The sequence below is a fragment of the Larimichthys crocea genome, chromosome XV, assembly GCF_000972845.2.
Source record: "Larimichthys crocea isolate SSNF chromosome XV, L_crocea_2.0, whole genome shotgun sequence".
In the NCBI taxonomy this organism is placed as follows: domain Eukaryota; kingdom Metazoa; phylum Chordata; class Actinopteri; family Sciaenidae; genus Larimichthys; species Larimichthys crocea.
Window position 1 is genome coordinate 21,964,877 of NC_040025.1, and position 15,691 is coordinate 21,980,567.

The window sequence follows — 15,691 nt, forward strand, 5'->3', positions numbered from 1 at the left end:
TGACTCCGCCTCCCTTTTATACGGAGACATGCAGGTGAAAAGATCAACGGGGGAGGAAGACTGGAGCTGTGGTGGAAGGTTTGACTGTTCCTGTGTCTTCATGCTTCAGTTGGAAGTCAGTCAGAGTTGAGGGTACTGAGAGAAATTGAAGTCTATTTAATGATGGGCAGCAGTCACACATATAGTGCACACATATACAGCAAACACAGATACCAACTTATCAAAGCAGCCACAATAACAACACAAGCATGAACACTCAACTAATTCTTAAAAACACTATATATACTATACTATATATATTAAAACTAAAAACCAAAGGTGACTGAGCCTTTGTGGCAGCATCCCCTAGACTCTGGAATAATTTGCCCTGGCACATCCGATCTGCTGGATCATTTGAGGTTTTTAAATCCTCCCTAAAAACACGATTTTTCTCCCTGGCTTTTAACCAAACTTAAGTATTTTAGCATTTGTCTTAACCCTTTATGTATTATATGTATATTATTTGTATCAACCTGTACAGCACTTTGGTCAACCTCAGTTGTTTTTAAATGTGCTTTCTAAATAAAGTTTGAGTTGAGTTGAGTTGATATACCAAAGCTCACTAATCAGCAATGTGTTTGCTGTTAACAGAGTTACATTTGTAAATGGAGAATCAAGGCTGAGATAGTACAGTACTTTTATCCCTCAAAAAAAAATTAGACCAAGCTGTAGTTACTTGATGCCTTTCCAAAACCAAATCACGCATACTGTTGTACTAATGACCTACTAATGGCCACTGTACGTGACTGTAATTGCAGTTAAGTAGTCAAAACACTCTAAACTCTATAAAACACCTCTATGTGCCCATGTGTGATAGATCCAACCTGTCTTGCCTCAATCTAAAATAAAATCAGTCAAACCTCTACCACAAATACTAGCACACAATGAATATATAAGGAAGAAAGTCATTATAAGTTTAACCGATGGGTTTTGTTATGCCTGATTTTACTCCAGCACCCCTGCTTCCCACGTCAATGCCACATACTGAATAAAACATTTCGGAGAACAAGTGGGGACAAAGGGGTAGGGCCAGGACAGAAAAAGAGGGAAGAGTGGGGGTTGGGGAGTGTGTAGTGAAGGATCTATAGTAGGGTATTGTCATTAAATGTAGCAGAGAGGTTTAAAGGAGGGGGAGTGAATAACATATATTGACAAAAATCATCAGAGGACAGGTATAGGAAGTAAAATATGCTCAAGTTTAGGACGATTGAAACATGATGATAAGGTGTAACAATGAGTCCCAGGTTGAAAAAGCATTGAAGATGATCAAGGGTGACAAAAAGGTTACTAAAGTAGTGAAAGTGGGGGAATGGAGAACAGCAGGGTGTAAGGGGAAATCCTCTTAAAGGCACTAGGAAGGAGCTATTTAAAAACCTAAAAAAGAGCTTTGACTTGACAAAAGAATGACCATGGGGGCAGAGGAAGAAGAGTGTTTGAGTTTGAGGCTCCTGCAAAACAGCTCAATTTTGGATTCATGCTGCCAATGAGGTGTTCCAAATGTCAGAAATGTGAACATACAGTTCAGCAAAGGGAAATGAAATGTGCAAGGTATGGTGGGCATTGTTTAGAAGGGGTGTGACCAAAGTGGTGTAGTTGCAGCAGGGCGCACAGCTTGTCATACTTAAGTAATGAAAGGTGAAGTTGAAATCCAACACACAAGAGTGAAAGAAAGAGGTATCATATGCAGAGGCAATGAAGATAGCTTGTCCAAGAAATTAGATGAGGGTCAGGAGAAAGCATGATACAATGGAGATAACAAAGGAAGAGGGAAAGCAAAGATAAACCTGGTTACATTTACAGCAGGAGTAGTAATTGCAACAGCAATAGTGAAATCCAAAACAGAAATTATTCATTTTAAAAGCAGAGAGGAAATATGAGTCAACTACTGTCTTTACTATTGTTAATACTACAGTGGTATGCAAGAAGTTTGATGCTCAAGACTGTAAGAGAGTGAAGCTAGATATATATTCATAATTTGGTTGAAACCAAATTTAGATTCTGTCATATGATTATGGTGGTGTCAGAAAAGACAGGGGCAGCACTTTTATTAAAAAAGGAATACCATACTTGGTCTTTGGAGTGTGGCAGGAGCAGGAATATGTTGTAGCAGAGGTGTGGTTTAGGGAAAGGGGCTGATAGTGATAAACTATTACAATTAGAGCTAAGTAAACTAGAGAAAACAGAAGGCCAGAACTAATGTTATTTGGTGTGGACTTAAATGCACATCACACTTTATGGGGCAGTGAAAAGTCAGACAATGGGCAGGTAATAGAGGAAGTATTAAATGGAGGTAATTTGGTGTGTTTAAATGCTGGAAACAAGATCAGGGTGAATGTTAGGACAGGTAAGGAGTCTGGTGACACAGGTAAGTGTTGGACTTGACTGATGTGACTGGGAGGTACAGTGGACATGAACAATTTCATGATTTTGTTGACTTATAGCCTTGAATTACAAATCAAATTAGTCTAGGTGTTTTTCATACTAACATACACACAATCCATTTAAAGGGCTAAAAAGAAATGCAAAAAAGTTCTAACATTAATTAAAAACAAATAAGTGCAATAACTTTAATAAAGCATCACTTAAACTTAAATCCCAGGAATAAGTGTCTTAATAAGTGTTCAACACCGATGTGAAATCACAACAATTAACATAAAGTTGTGGAAAGATACACATCAGTTGAGGGACATAAAATGATTTCCAAGGCTTTGAAAATCCCTCAAAGTGCCGTTAAGACCATCATTAAAAAGTGGAAGGTGAATAGCAACATCTACCACCACCTACCAGAATTAGGCCGTCCATTTAAACTAGATGACCAGCAACGTGAGACCAACAGGTTTTTATGACTAACAGAGGGCAACATGCGCGTCACACTAGTACATCAAAGATAATGCACACATCTGGCTTATATGGGAGGATCAAAGAAAAAAGCAATCTCATGAAAACAAAAAAAAACATACATTTTTTGGCATAAACCAACACTGGCAATCACTAAAACAATACTATCCCAGCTGTGAAGCAAGCTGGTGGCAGCATCATGTTGTGGGAATGTTTCTTATCTAGACTAGATGTAGCAAAAAACAAGGAGATTTTGGAGAAGAATCTGAAGAGGGTAGCAAAGAAGACTGGAAATAGTTCGCAAATTCTTCTTCCAACAGGTCAATGATTCAAAGTACAAGAGCAAAGCTATCATGGAGTTGTTTGCAGAGAAATGGGTGGTTACCCTAGAGTGGCCAAGTCAAAGCCCTGACCTAAATCAGAAATCTGTGGAATGACTCGAAAGTAGCTGTCGGTCAGCAAAAACTAACAAGCTGTGGTTGCTGTCAAAGCTGTCAGATATTAACTCAAGGAGGTGTATACTTATAAATTAAGAAGTTTTATTCAATTAATACACTTGAAATTAAAATGTCCCACTATAATAGATTTGCAGACATTTTCTGCCCACTGTATGGTGTATAATAGGAAGTGTCCATCAGCCTGTGCTATGCAAAATAAATGTTATTAGAATTCTGGTCAAACAGAAGTGAGTTTTGGGTCTATGAAAAGGCTAATTGGGAGAAATGTAAGGAAAGAAACAGAGGAACCTTTGAAAATTAGATGACAGAAGGTATTAGAAGAGGAGTGCTGTGGCGAGAAGAAGGAAGAGAGCTTTCAGAGTAATAAGGAGAACTCATAACTACCAGCACAATTGTGTACAAGCAAGTTCAATAGCAAGAAGGACAAGAAAAGACAGAAAGAACATATTGGAGGAAGTATTGTGACTTAATTGGAAGCTTTACACCTATAGGGGACATATGGGGGATGGAGGAGAGTGAAACTATCCAATACCAAACTGTAGTGTGCAATAAAGAGAAAGCTGAATTAATGGTAAACACTTTTGCTAGGGTTCAGGTCAGATGAAGGGAGACGAGGTAGAGAGAAGACAAGAGCAAAAAAATGCTGAGGCCTTATAGAGGAAAGATAACACAGCAGACAAGTACAATGTCCCATTTACCTTGGAGGAGCTGAAGAGGACTCTGGCCAAATGCAAGAACTCAGCCCCAGGGAAGTATCAAATATGTTATATAATGTTAAAGGAATACTGTGTAACTTTCCCACCCAAAAATAACAGATTTCAAATCATCCGATTGTACACGCACATACAATAGTGTATCTGTCATTCCCACTCTGTACCCTGTATGTCTATTATCACACTATGTCCCTTTGTACTCTGGGTACGATCACCTGTGAGAAGTACGTAACTCTTTACGCCACTAAGTCACACCACAAAGTGTTTCACTGATTTTGGTGCATTTGGCAGTTGCCCTAAGGACCGTAATCTGCTGCAAATTATAGCTGCTGTTAGCTAATCTTCGTTCGGTTTGTTAGCCTGGCTTCCCGGACTGTGAGCTAACACTAACACTGTGAGGGGTGTTTGTACTGTAGGCATTTTGAACCACCATAGAGAGGAGGTTTTCAGGTCTAGGGTGTGCAGGAAATGCCGACGGGCAATTGGCTTGGCGTCATGCCTGAAATGAGAATGTAATCAGGCCTAGCAGCCTCTGTGGATATAACGTCAGAGGTGAAAAGATTGAACATTGATGGAGAAAAATAAGAATAAAAGTGAAAAACTAAATCTGGAACTGTCTTTTAGTTGTTGGCGAGAGCTTTGTGAATTAAAAAGCTGAAAGACAGACGCCAAGATGGGTTTCTCGTTGTTGATATTAGCTGTCTGCTATGTCTTTTTGCTTGCTGTTTGGCTTTTAGCAAAATTGTTGTGCTATGTCTAGAGGATAAAATAAGTTAGATTCTGTGGTTGCATATTCTTTGATGTAGAAAATGTCCATGACAAGTTGTAGAAAGACAGTCTTCCAATAAATTTGCATTAAATGGGAGTAAGAGGAAATGTGTTTAACAGGATAATGGATAGTGCTCCAGTTTACATTAATGTCCTGTAGTGGCTGTACTAGGTAACAAAAGTTATATATACCCCTGAAGATATCTCTCTGCTACTATCTGTGCTTGGTCTTCTACCTCATTTATTGTAATAGACTTATATTGCCCAGTCAAATGCTGCTCTTGTTTTCTAAAATCAGAAACTCAGTCTCAGTCAGTCACTCAGTTGAGATGACGTTCACGTTCTAAAGGTTATATTTGTTCTTTGCTAAAATAATTAACAACAGCGACACATTTGCTGTTTGTGCAGGTGAAAAATTCTGTCAGTATATCTTATCTTTAAAATATTTCTACCCACCCAACGATTTCTAAACTCAAGTTTATTTGTCAATACAAATAATGATTTTGGTATCAATACTTGTAACGTCCCGTGTGAAAATCACGCTTCAAACATCAGCAGCATGAGCAGTATTATGAGATTTTATTGACGTGTTGTGTGGGATATCTTCAGAAAAAGGCTTATCATGGAAACATGTAGCACACAGTTTGCAATAATGTGTATTTACAGTGCATTCAGTCGAACTGACTTCTAAGTGAAGGCAACTGTGACATTAGTCACAAGGTGCATGCCTGTGGTTGAAATGTTCAAGTACACTTCATACCTAATGAATTAATATTATAGCAGTCATGGAAATAATGACTTCTATTATAAATCTCCAGCAACCAGTTCCTGCTCTCAGGCTTTCTACACTGCGAAAGATTCCCTGAGCTTACTTTTCTTCACCTTGACGGCTTCTTACCTTCCCCTTTTTAAGGTGGAACAAATATATACAAAGAAGGTGACATTTCTTTGTTGCGATCTCTTTGAGCTTGTGTGAATGACTGGTTATATTAGCCTGCATTATTATGGTTTTAAATAGGGCACAAGCTCTATTGGGAGCGATACTTGAAAGAAGAATGAGGAGGAAAGAGAAAGTTTAAAGAAAGAGAAACATCTCCCAGACTGACAGCTCAAGTTGAAGAAGAGGCACAGTAAAAAAACTTAAAAATGAACCTGCCATCACAGATGTCATTATACTGCCAAATAAAACAGTGGAAATGGGTATTCCAATAATTCGCTTAGCCAACAAACGATAAGCTGTCTTTTACTCTGCGGAAAATATTTGCGTGAAATATGTGGTGTCATTTATGTGATGCCATCATCATGCATTATCATAAACTATAAACTGTGTGAATATCTTGCAAAAACGGAGCAAAAACTGTCTGAATGTTCATGGTAACAAACAATCATATACTAATAAAACCCTCGGCAACCCAACTGTATGATTAGGATTTTAAGATAGAAAAATGGAGCTTGTCTGTAATAGTTCACAGAGCTGTCAATCATCTGAAGCACACTGCAAGGCAACTGTATGAAAGTAAGAGCATGTATGTATGTATTATCTGCATGTAGACTTGAGATAATATTTAAAATTTAGAATAAATTAATGTTTATGTGTTTATTCAAACAGGTGATGAAACTCTTTCAGAATATGTTTCATGCATTTTTAACAGCAGATTGAATAACATATTACTCTTAATTTTAATGAATCAGCACAGACATGTAAATTTATCAAGGTTCAAAGTCAATTTTATTGTCAATTCTGCCATGTGTACAGGGCATATAAAGGATCAAAGTGCCATTTCTCTCAGACCCCTGTGTTGATATATACAAGCGTTTTAGTGTATTTTCATTGTCAGCTGAGAGAAATACATGCATTTTCTAGCTGTTGCTGTTCTTCCATCCTGTTGTTTACACTTGAGGCATGTTATGGATGAGGGATTTTCATTGCAAATGCATCACCCAGCTCTCATTTTGCCAAACACACATACACAAAAACACCTGCAGGTCTACTAGACCATGATCGCTCCACCGCACGCAGAGGGTCTTTCATGTGATTGCACATATCAGTCTGACTCTTGATGTGTGAGCACAGACCGAGAAAGAGAGCGGATTACAAATCAGCTGACTCCCCACATTTTCTTCCAAGTGACTTATTAGAAGGGTTATTCTGAGTGGACTGTTGGACCGCTGAGGGGGGTTGGCTGAGTAGTGAGACCCTCAATAGAGCCAATCTTTCCTCTTTCACAATGCTAGATTACTTTAGACAACCCTTCTCGGCTTCACTCAATAACAAACGGATAGACCCTTTCTGCTCTTTATATGTTGTGCTCACAGATCTTTCCTTTCACCAACATTTTTTCTGTCATGGTCATAATTCATCTGCCGTATAATACTATTGTGGTTTTCACATGAGTAGGCACAGGGCTACAGTCATTTGAAACACTTGAAACACTGAAGAACATTTCAGGAACACATCATTTATCTGTTAGAAGTTTTGTTTTTTGTGTCTGCAGTGGGTGTCTGCTTACTCTGTTACTTGTTATGTTGAGCTGATAATAGAATAGGAACAAGGAGGATTTCTTTTCAGCACAGCTCTTAGACCAGAGTACTGTTCCTGTTTGTGCCTGCCCCCTGTTATCTGTTCTCGCTGCTTAACCCAAATAAGGTATTCGGAGAGGTACCATCATCACTAGCTCATGTTTACACTTAAATAGCAAGCCAGTACACTGCTAATTATTTCAAATATATCAAATATTATGTCTTACTGAAATGCAAATTGGTAACTGGTAGTTTCATCTTGTCATGTTTAGATATAGCTCAGTGTTGCTGAGGTAAGTTAGTTGATAATTTGCAAAATCACACTGCATAATTAATCCGCCATGAGAGACCGCAAAGGCAATTAAACGGGATTGGTTGTTAGCAGTTCTGTACGTTTGACCAGTGGCAGATCAGGCCAGTCCATTACAGGGTAAACAGTTCCTCAGAAGACCTCGTGCTAAATAGAAACCTGCTGAAAAGCCTCTAATGGCCTATGTGACTTGGGTAATAGTTTAGTTATCAGTGACAAACAGGCGTAATGATTCTGAAACACATCAAGAGGACATCAGCAAATATAGAAATCAGCAAATGGAATGAACGCAGGATGACCCCAATGAAGAGCAGTAATCAAATAAGAACGACCTCAATTGCCTCTAAATGTGTACTGTGAGTCTTTAGCAGTTCTCTGAAATACCCTTAACCCAATCCATCAGTACAGTAATATCATTACACAGCCCTATGTCTTAGCCATTGCACATTTTAACTATGATTTACCTTCAAGTTCTCATTTATTCCTTATTTGGGCCAGTTATGTAACTAAAGTAATCAGTTTAATAGGTATGATCTAAACATATCCTGTAGTTCATACCGGAATTCTTCTTCCATAATCATTTAAATGGAATGATTAATAGGATGACTAAAAATTCCCATGTAAGTGGGATGACTAAACTGATGTCAATGCATGCCTCTTTGTTGATCTAGATTTAATTATCTCAACAAATATTGGATGGGTTGCCGTTATATTTGGTACAATCATTCATGATCCTTGGAGGATGAAGCCTCCTGATATTGATGATCTTCTAACTTTTTCACTAGCACCATCATAAGGTTTGACATGTCTGGTTTTTAGTGAATTGTTTTGCCAACTAATGGATGGATTGTCACATGGAAAAGTTCAGACATTAATGTTCTCTTTTAGATATTGTGATGAGTTTGGTCATCCATTAACCTTTAATCTAGCACCACCATGAGGTTTAACTTTAAATGTGTCCAATACTTTATGGAGAAACATACACCAAACAAATGTTAGTATGCAAACACACAAAACTAAGATAGTAAACATGTTAAAGTTCATACCTAACGTTTAAAGTTAGCATTGTCTGCCTGAGAATGTTAGCATGCTGACATGGCTGCAGACTCATTCAGTCCTTCCAGGTAACCTTACATGTCGGACTTACCTTTAGTATGTGGCCTACATATCTGGGAGAGTCAAGTCCCTGCACAGAGTGACAAGCCTGTTCAGTGTAACCTGACGCTCTGTCCTCTCTTATTACCTCTCTGGTCGAGATAATAATCACCTTCCTGTGTTTTCTGTTCTCTGCGGGCTGAGAGATTTATTAACTAGCAAGCTACGTGTAAGGTCTCAGGAATGTGCTCCACTTTTGTCCATTGGACTTGACGGTGAGTGGCACTCACGCCTAACGTGGCAGGCAGCTCTGTCTCAGTAAGTCTGCATGGGTTGCCAAGTGTGTGGAGCAGTACTCCTGCGTAATGTCTGGCTGACGCCCTGGGCTTAGGGACGATGGAAATGGGGAGAAAGTGCACATACACAGCTTTGGGTCCCAGGTGTACACTTAACGCTACCTATCAATTCTGGCCGAGGGTGAGGGAGACTACAAGCCAGGTCAAATCATGAGTCAGAGCTGCAGGATGCATTTCAGCTTCCCTTATTGCCTGGCTAGTCACATGGCAACAGCGCAGACTGAGATGGAATGAGTCAACAGCTACAGGAATCACAGCCACACATCAATCCAGGTGATATGTGGGAGGGTGTGAATTTAATCTAGATTCTCGGGTGTATCACCCATAATTTCATGTTAACTGCACTTCAATGAGAGACGACCAGGAGAAGAAAAAAAAATCATGAGTTGCATTCAAGTAAAAGGAATGGTAGCATCTGAAGCTGCCTATTATGTGCCTCCCCATATCCACCCACTGCTTGGTCCAAGGCTGTCTGTGCTGCTTAGCTCTGGCACAGGAACTCTCTGTGATATAGCAGAACTCTCAGTGCACAGAGCATAGCACTGATGCCAAAGTCCTGTTATCCAAATCTGTCGGCACTGTCTCATTTAGCAGATAAGAGGCTAATCTACAGGGTGGGCAGGAGATAGACCTACAAATACAAGGCCTCTCTTGTCGCTTGCTCACCATTCTTCACATTCCTGGAATGTGTATAGGCATGTGCAGACAAACAAAACCTCAAGGATATTTTTTTTCTTTTATCCCCTCAGTATCCGAGTGTGTTATAGAATATAAATTCCAATGTATTTATTCTATTTATCAGCAAGGATTGTTTGTATTCTTACATATGTAAATTACAGCCGTTTCTTTCTTTTTTCACTCTGCAGTATAATACCAAACAAAGAAACATAGTCCCATGCAGTGCAGCAATGTGGGTGCAAAGACGCAGATGCAGTACCTGAGTTTCTGTATTTGTGCTAAACGATACATTTTGATGCCCTACTTTAATAAATAAATAAATAAACATGTTTTTCTACAAAACCCCTTTTAAAAGTTGAATAAAAGAAGCTATACAAGAATATTACTTTATTACTTTAAAAAATAATAATAAAAATTCAGATTTAAAATCATGGTCTGTATCATCAAAGCATAAGTAAACAACATGATAGTACATGCATGTGATCTGAACTCATTACCAAAGGTTCCCCAGCCCTAATTTCCAGTTCAGCTATTCAGCTGCCAACAGCAGAATATTGTGGCTATGCTAGTTAGCTTCCACTTGAATACATGTAAACTGTACATGTACCCAGGAAAAGGCTGCATGGTACAACCAAGGGTTAAAAACGATGAATAAACAATGGTTTCAATAATTAAAGCCCTGGGCACAGAAACAGGGACAAACTGGCACGCTAATCAGCTCTCTAACGGAGTGTTTCTTGGTTAATTGTTTTTGTCCTTTTGTTGGCTGCATACTTACAAACATTCAGCCTTTATCCTTCATGTCAGAACCTTTTTCACTGCAAATCATCTGCACTGATTAAGGCCTGACAAAATATTTGTCCTTTGCTCTCAATAGATGTCACACAAACAAGTATATGAGGGGCTCGTTATTCCATTGCTTGAATGTTAGATTTTATGTTATTTGAAGATGCAAATGTATTCATATTTAAATATTTGTATGCATATTTCTCTCGGTGTCAGTGTCAGCAAATTCAGGCTCTTATTTTGTTCAATTACCAACTTTCAGCACTTCCCAAAGTTACAAAAGAACTTCATAATAGTTGGTCTTGCCACACTATTGCGGTATTGTGTAAAAGTGTAGTATTGTGCTCCAGCACCAGATCTCATTACCTGTTTCCCCACCTCGGTGCACTTTCAAGATCAAACACTGTTTGAAGGTACTCATCATACCTGATACATGAGACTCAGCAGATAGCCATGTCTCTGAAGTTACAGTGAGGAGCTTTGATGGGGTCCTGGTATAGGAAGTTATTAAAAAGTTATGTGAAAGGTTTATTTTGTTTTAAAATGCAAAGTGAAGATTCAATAGTTACAATATTAAATCTGCTCCACATTTGTCAATAAGAATCAGATCATTTGAGAGACTTTATTAGTGCAGAATTGAAATGAATAGTTATTCCCTGACGTTGTTATTCCCGTTTCTATTTGCTGTATGGAATTTAAAGTTCTTGTTCCCTCTTTTGCACCTCTTTGAAATGAATGCCAGAATTTCCCACACTTTCCACCATGCTTATCAGATCAAGTTCCTGCCTACAGGCTGTTTCCAACCACAACACTAGAAACCATACCATCATAATGTTGCCTGCATTGCATATTTGTGCACCTGCGGATGACACATTATCCTTTGGTCTGTTCGAGACATAGCCTGGAGGAGCACTTCCTCTCACATCTGCCATGACCTCATCCTACCCCCTCCCTTTTTAAACAGACACTGAGTTAAGGCATCTATGAACTGAAGCCACGGCTATGGCTTTGTTATTGAAACATTAAACACTTGCACGTAGAAGAAGAAGAAGAAGAAGAAGAAGAAGAAGAAGAAGAAGAAGAAAAAGGTGTGGACTTGACTGAAATCTCCATTTTTTAAGTGGTTCAATTAAAACTGGAACATGGTTTTGAACAAAGCTTCATTTATCTGGGTTCAGGAAGAGACTTTTTATTATTAAATGAAAGAGAAATGCAGTAATGATCTGTCTATTCTATAAAACCTTGGAGGTTCTTACAGGAAGTCTTGCAACCCATCCACAATAGTGCTTTTAAAATCCTCTCTTATGTTTAAATGAAGGATTTTTTTGGCACTAAGTGGTGTCACAATGAAGGATGCCATTTCACTGATTAATTCCATCCATTTAAATATAATTGTTTTATCATCTAAAAACACTTTCTGTACGTTTAACAAAGTAAACATGGCGTGCAATGTTTATTTGTCCCTTCACACCTCTTTGGTTGCTGTTGCCATCTAGCTTATTAATTTTATTAAATAATATGTTAACTGTGCAGACAGTCATGCACCTTTCAGCTGTGCTCAGGCAGTGTTAAAGAAAGCAAGCTTTGTTGAAGGACATATTGATGAGAGCTGAAAGGCAGGAGCATTCATAATTCACATTTTACTGTCACATTTTACTGGCTGTTGCTGGGATTTGACCTTTGCCTCTGTAACCACAAGGCTATCACTGCTCCGCTGATGTAAGAACTTAGTAGATTACATCGTCATAAATATCTAAAATCTTTTCATATTTTGGTCCATGTGCCATAAAATGACTTGTTTTTGGTTATCAATTTTGTCTACAGAGACATAAACATGGAGACATAAAAACATGGAGAAATATTTTAGTATTTGTTTCACAATAACAGAAACCATGTTGATTAGACTTAAGTAACTGCCAGATTCAAGACACCACAATAACTATTTTGTCTTTTCAAATCCATCAGCTATCATGTCATGACAATTTAGGCTGTGTTTATGGTGTAGCCAGCGGATATCCAAGACTTTGTCTGTCTGATTAACAACATGATATGTGAGAATGACAAGAAAGACACTTCATTTCTGCTATAAACAAATATCTGAGTATGAACGCACATACATTTTTAAATGAGCTAATTGAAGGTATTGACTATAGTCTTATCTTTATTATCTAATCAATCATTGACAATATTATGGCTGAGATATTACAAACAATAACAGATTTTCTATTTTCTTTACTACTAACAATCAATCAAACAATATTACTCTTCTTGGCATCATATATGATGTTAAACCAGCTCTCTATATAGACAGATGATTGCTAAATCATCTGCATACATAAAATGATTGATTAAAATATTTGTGTTGCCCTGTGTTGCATGCATTTAACTGTCCATCTACAAATCCATCTATACATTAAAAAAGAGAAAGAGAGAAAATGATGCCCTGTTGGACTCCATTACTAACGTTAAAATGATTCTGATACAAACTGCATAGTTCTTTGTAGGTTTATTACTGCTAGTGACCTCTTTCAGCTTTGCTATGAATGTCAAATAAATAACTAAAAGTGCCTTTAGTCACCTGAAACAGGCCCTCAGGGGTTCTGAGGGAAGCTCATCAGTGGACGTATCTACTTTAACCATGTCTTTTTGTAAAAATCTATGCGGTATATCTATTACTTATTTTTATCTTTGTGTAGTTTTCATGTTTCTTTATCGTATTTGTAAGACCTGCATCAATGAAATGTCTTTGACTGATTGAAAAAGATGCCATGGATGAACTGTGTCATAATCACATTTCATCCACGGCGTCTTGGCATCACATGGTTCCTTGTTATCATTGGTGGCTGTTCTGCATGATATTTTTTCCGTTAATTACATACAAACAGAAAACTCATAGATCATGGCAAACATAATCCTTGTTGTGTAAACTATTTAATACTAAATCTCCTATTAGTATTCCAACTCCAGCCTGCTCTGTCCAATGTCTCCTTCGACTCCATTGTTCGAAATAATGCATTCGCTTCAAAGCAAAGCCATATATCTTCAAAGAAAGATATGGAAATGTGCTTTCTAATATAAATCACCACTCTGCATCTAAATGCACAGTGGTAGCCTAAACCCTATAAAAGAGTTCACTGTGCATGTGCATATATGTGCATTTTATTCGTGGTTCTTTAACCAGTCCAGCAGGCATCACAACACCTGTAGCTTCTGTAGTCTGAACATGTAAGTTTTAAAGAAACTTATTGTAGGTTTGTAGAATAAACCACTTTCATGTTTGGTAAGTAAACATCAAAAAAAGAATTTTCTAATCACTGCTCTTTGCTTGAGAGGGAATCAAAGACGACTGCGGCTTTCAAGAAGATCAAGCTACTGCAGAAGTTACTTTAATGAAAGGCGAATCTTCTGCGCGCTCTGGCATGTGGAAGCAGACAAAAACAGAATATGTCTTCAATCAGCATTTGTCAAGTTAAAAAATGCCATGAAATTCAGTGCAGCAAATATGAAGCCATGTTTGTTTGTGCATGGGAGGGTCGAAAAGAAGAAGAGAGATGTTCTACGGATGAGTAATTGTAGTTGTTGCCCTGGTGTCATCTCTCGTTGTTTGAGTGCCATTTAGTATGAAAGGTATTTGTTAAGCTTGAATGCTCCCAGACAAGCAGGGATGATATATATTGTGTTTGCCAAAGCAAACAGGAGTGGGGGGGGGTCTGTATGCCATGGCTGATTTCAGCACACGTAATGCTTTTATGAATTTGACATTGCAATCTAATTTCCAGCATGATTTGAGTTTCGAAATGATGATGTTCCAAAGAAAGCACATGCAAGAGGTTGAGGCTTAACCAGACTAAATTAGAAATTTTCCCTAAACAGATGCATAACCCCAGAGTGCAGTTCAGTCACTAAAATCCAAACCATAAAATTAAACCAAAATGAACATGTAATTCTCTCTCTTGTAGCCTCACACCTCAGAGAAATACTACATCTACACACACACACACATAGCAGGGAGGAAATCTGATTAATTTTTAAGAAATCCCACTCCTAGTGCAGCTCTCTGTGCTTGTCCAGCCGTGATTCATTGCAGAGCTCACTGTGTTAATTATATCCTGCATTATATGTGGCAAGGGTATTGATGCAATCACAATTCCTTCTCCCAGTTGATTGCTGTGTCATATCTGACAGTGCACCTTAGCTATTTTAAAGCCACATCACCGTGACTGATGTCTGGCAGCGTTCTGACCCACACACCCCTAGTGGTGGTGGTGGCAGTTTTTTTTTTTTGTTTTTTTCCCCCCCTTTTTTCTCTTTAACAAAGCACCCTGTCTCTGCAAGATAGATTTGAAATCACACAGCACCTCCTACTGTTTGAAAAACAACATCACTGGAGCCGATGGACCACAGCAAGTTACTCAGTAAAAGCTTTTGTATGGTTAAGTGCTTGATTCATAGGGTGCCATTATGTAAAAACTCCCATAGATTGCCTTTGCATGGGTGGCAGATTAAACAGTTATAGGTCATATTATTCTTCTACTGGTTGCTTCAAAGTTACGTTAGCCTGTCAAAAGATTTAAGACATACTGTAAAGTGTCTTCCCTCAAGGTTTGCATCTAATATGGCTTTATTCTCTCAGTGGTACTGTACTGGGTTAGAGTTGTGGGTAATCATGACATAATTGCATTTCTTTCATCTCAATAAGTGACCCTCTAAGTGCTGAAAATGTGCTGCATCTCAACATTATTCACATTATACATTTGGGAAATAAACAGGGAAATAATAAACTATTTGAATTTATCTGCTGTAAATATGTACTCATTTGTCCACCCCGGATCTTATTCACTTTTTTGTAGCCTCTCTTTGACTCACCGCCAAGAGAAAATGTCACCATCAGACAGACAAAGCAGCAGAATGTAACAGCTTACAGAGACGGTAGCAAAAATGTCAAGCGGTGATGAATACAAATCTTTAATTTAGAAATGTAAATACAGAGTTCACATCCATCCTCTTCTCATTTCTTTTTGCTGCAAAATGAGAGGCACCTAAGAAACAAATGAGATCATTTATGAAATAGATGGAGATGTCATGGTCAAACTACCCCTACTTCACACAGGAGCAGTGGGAGCTGTCTTG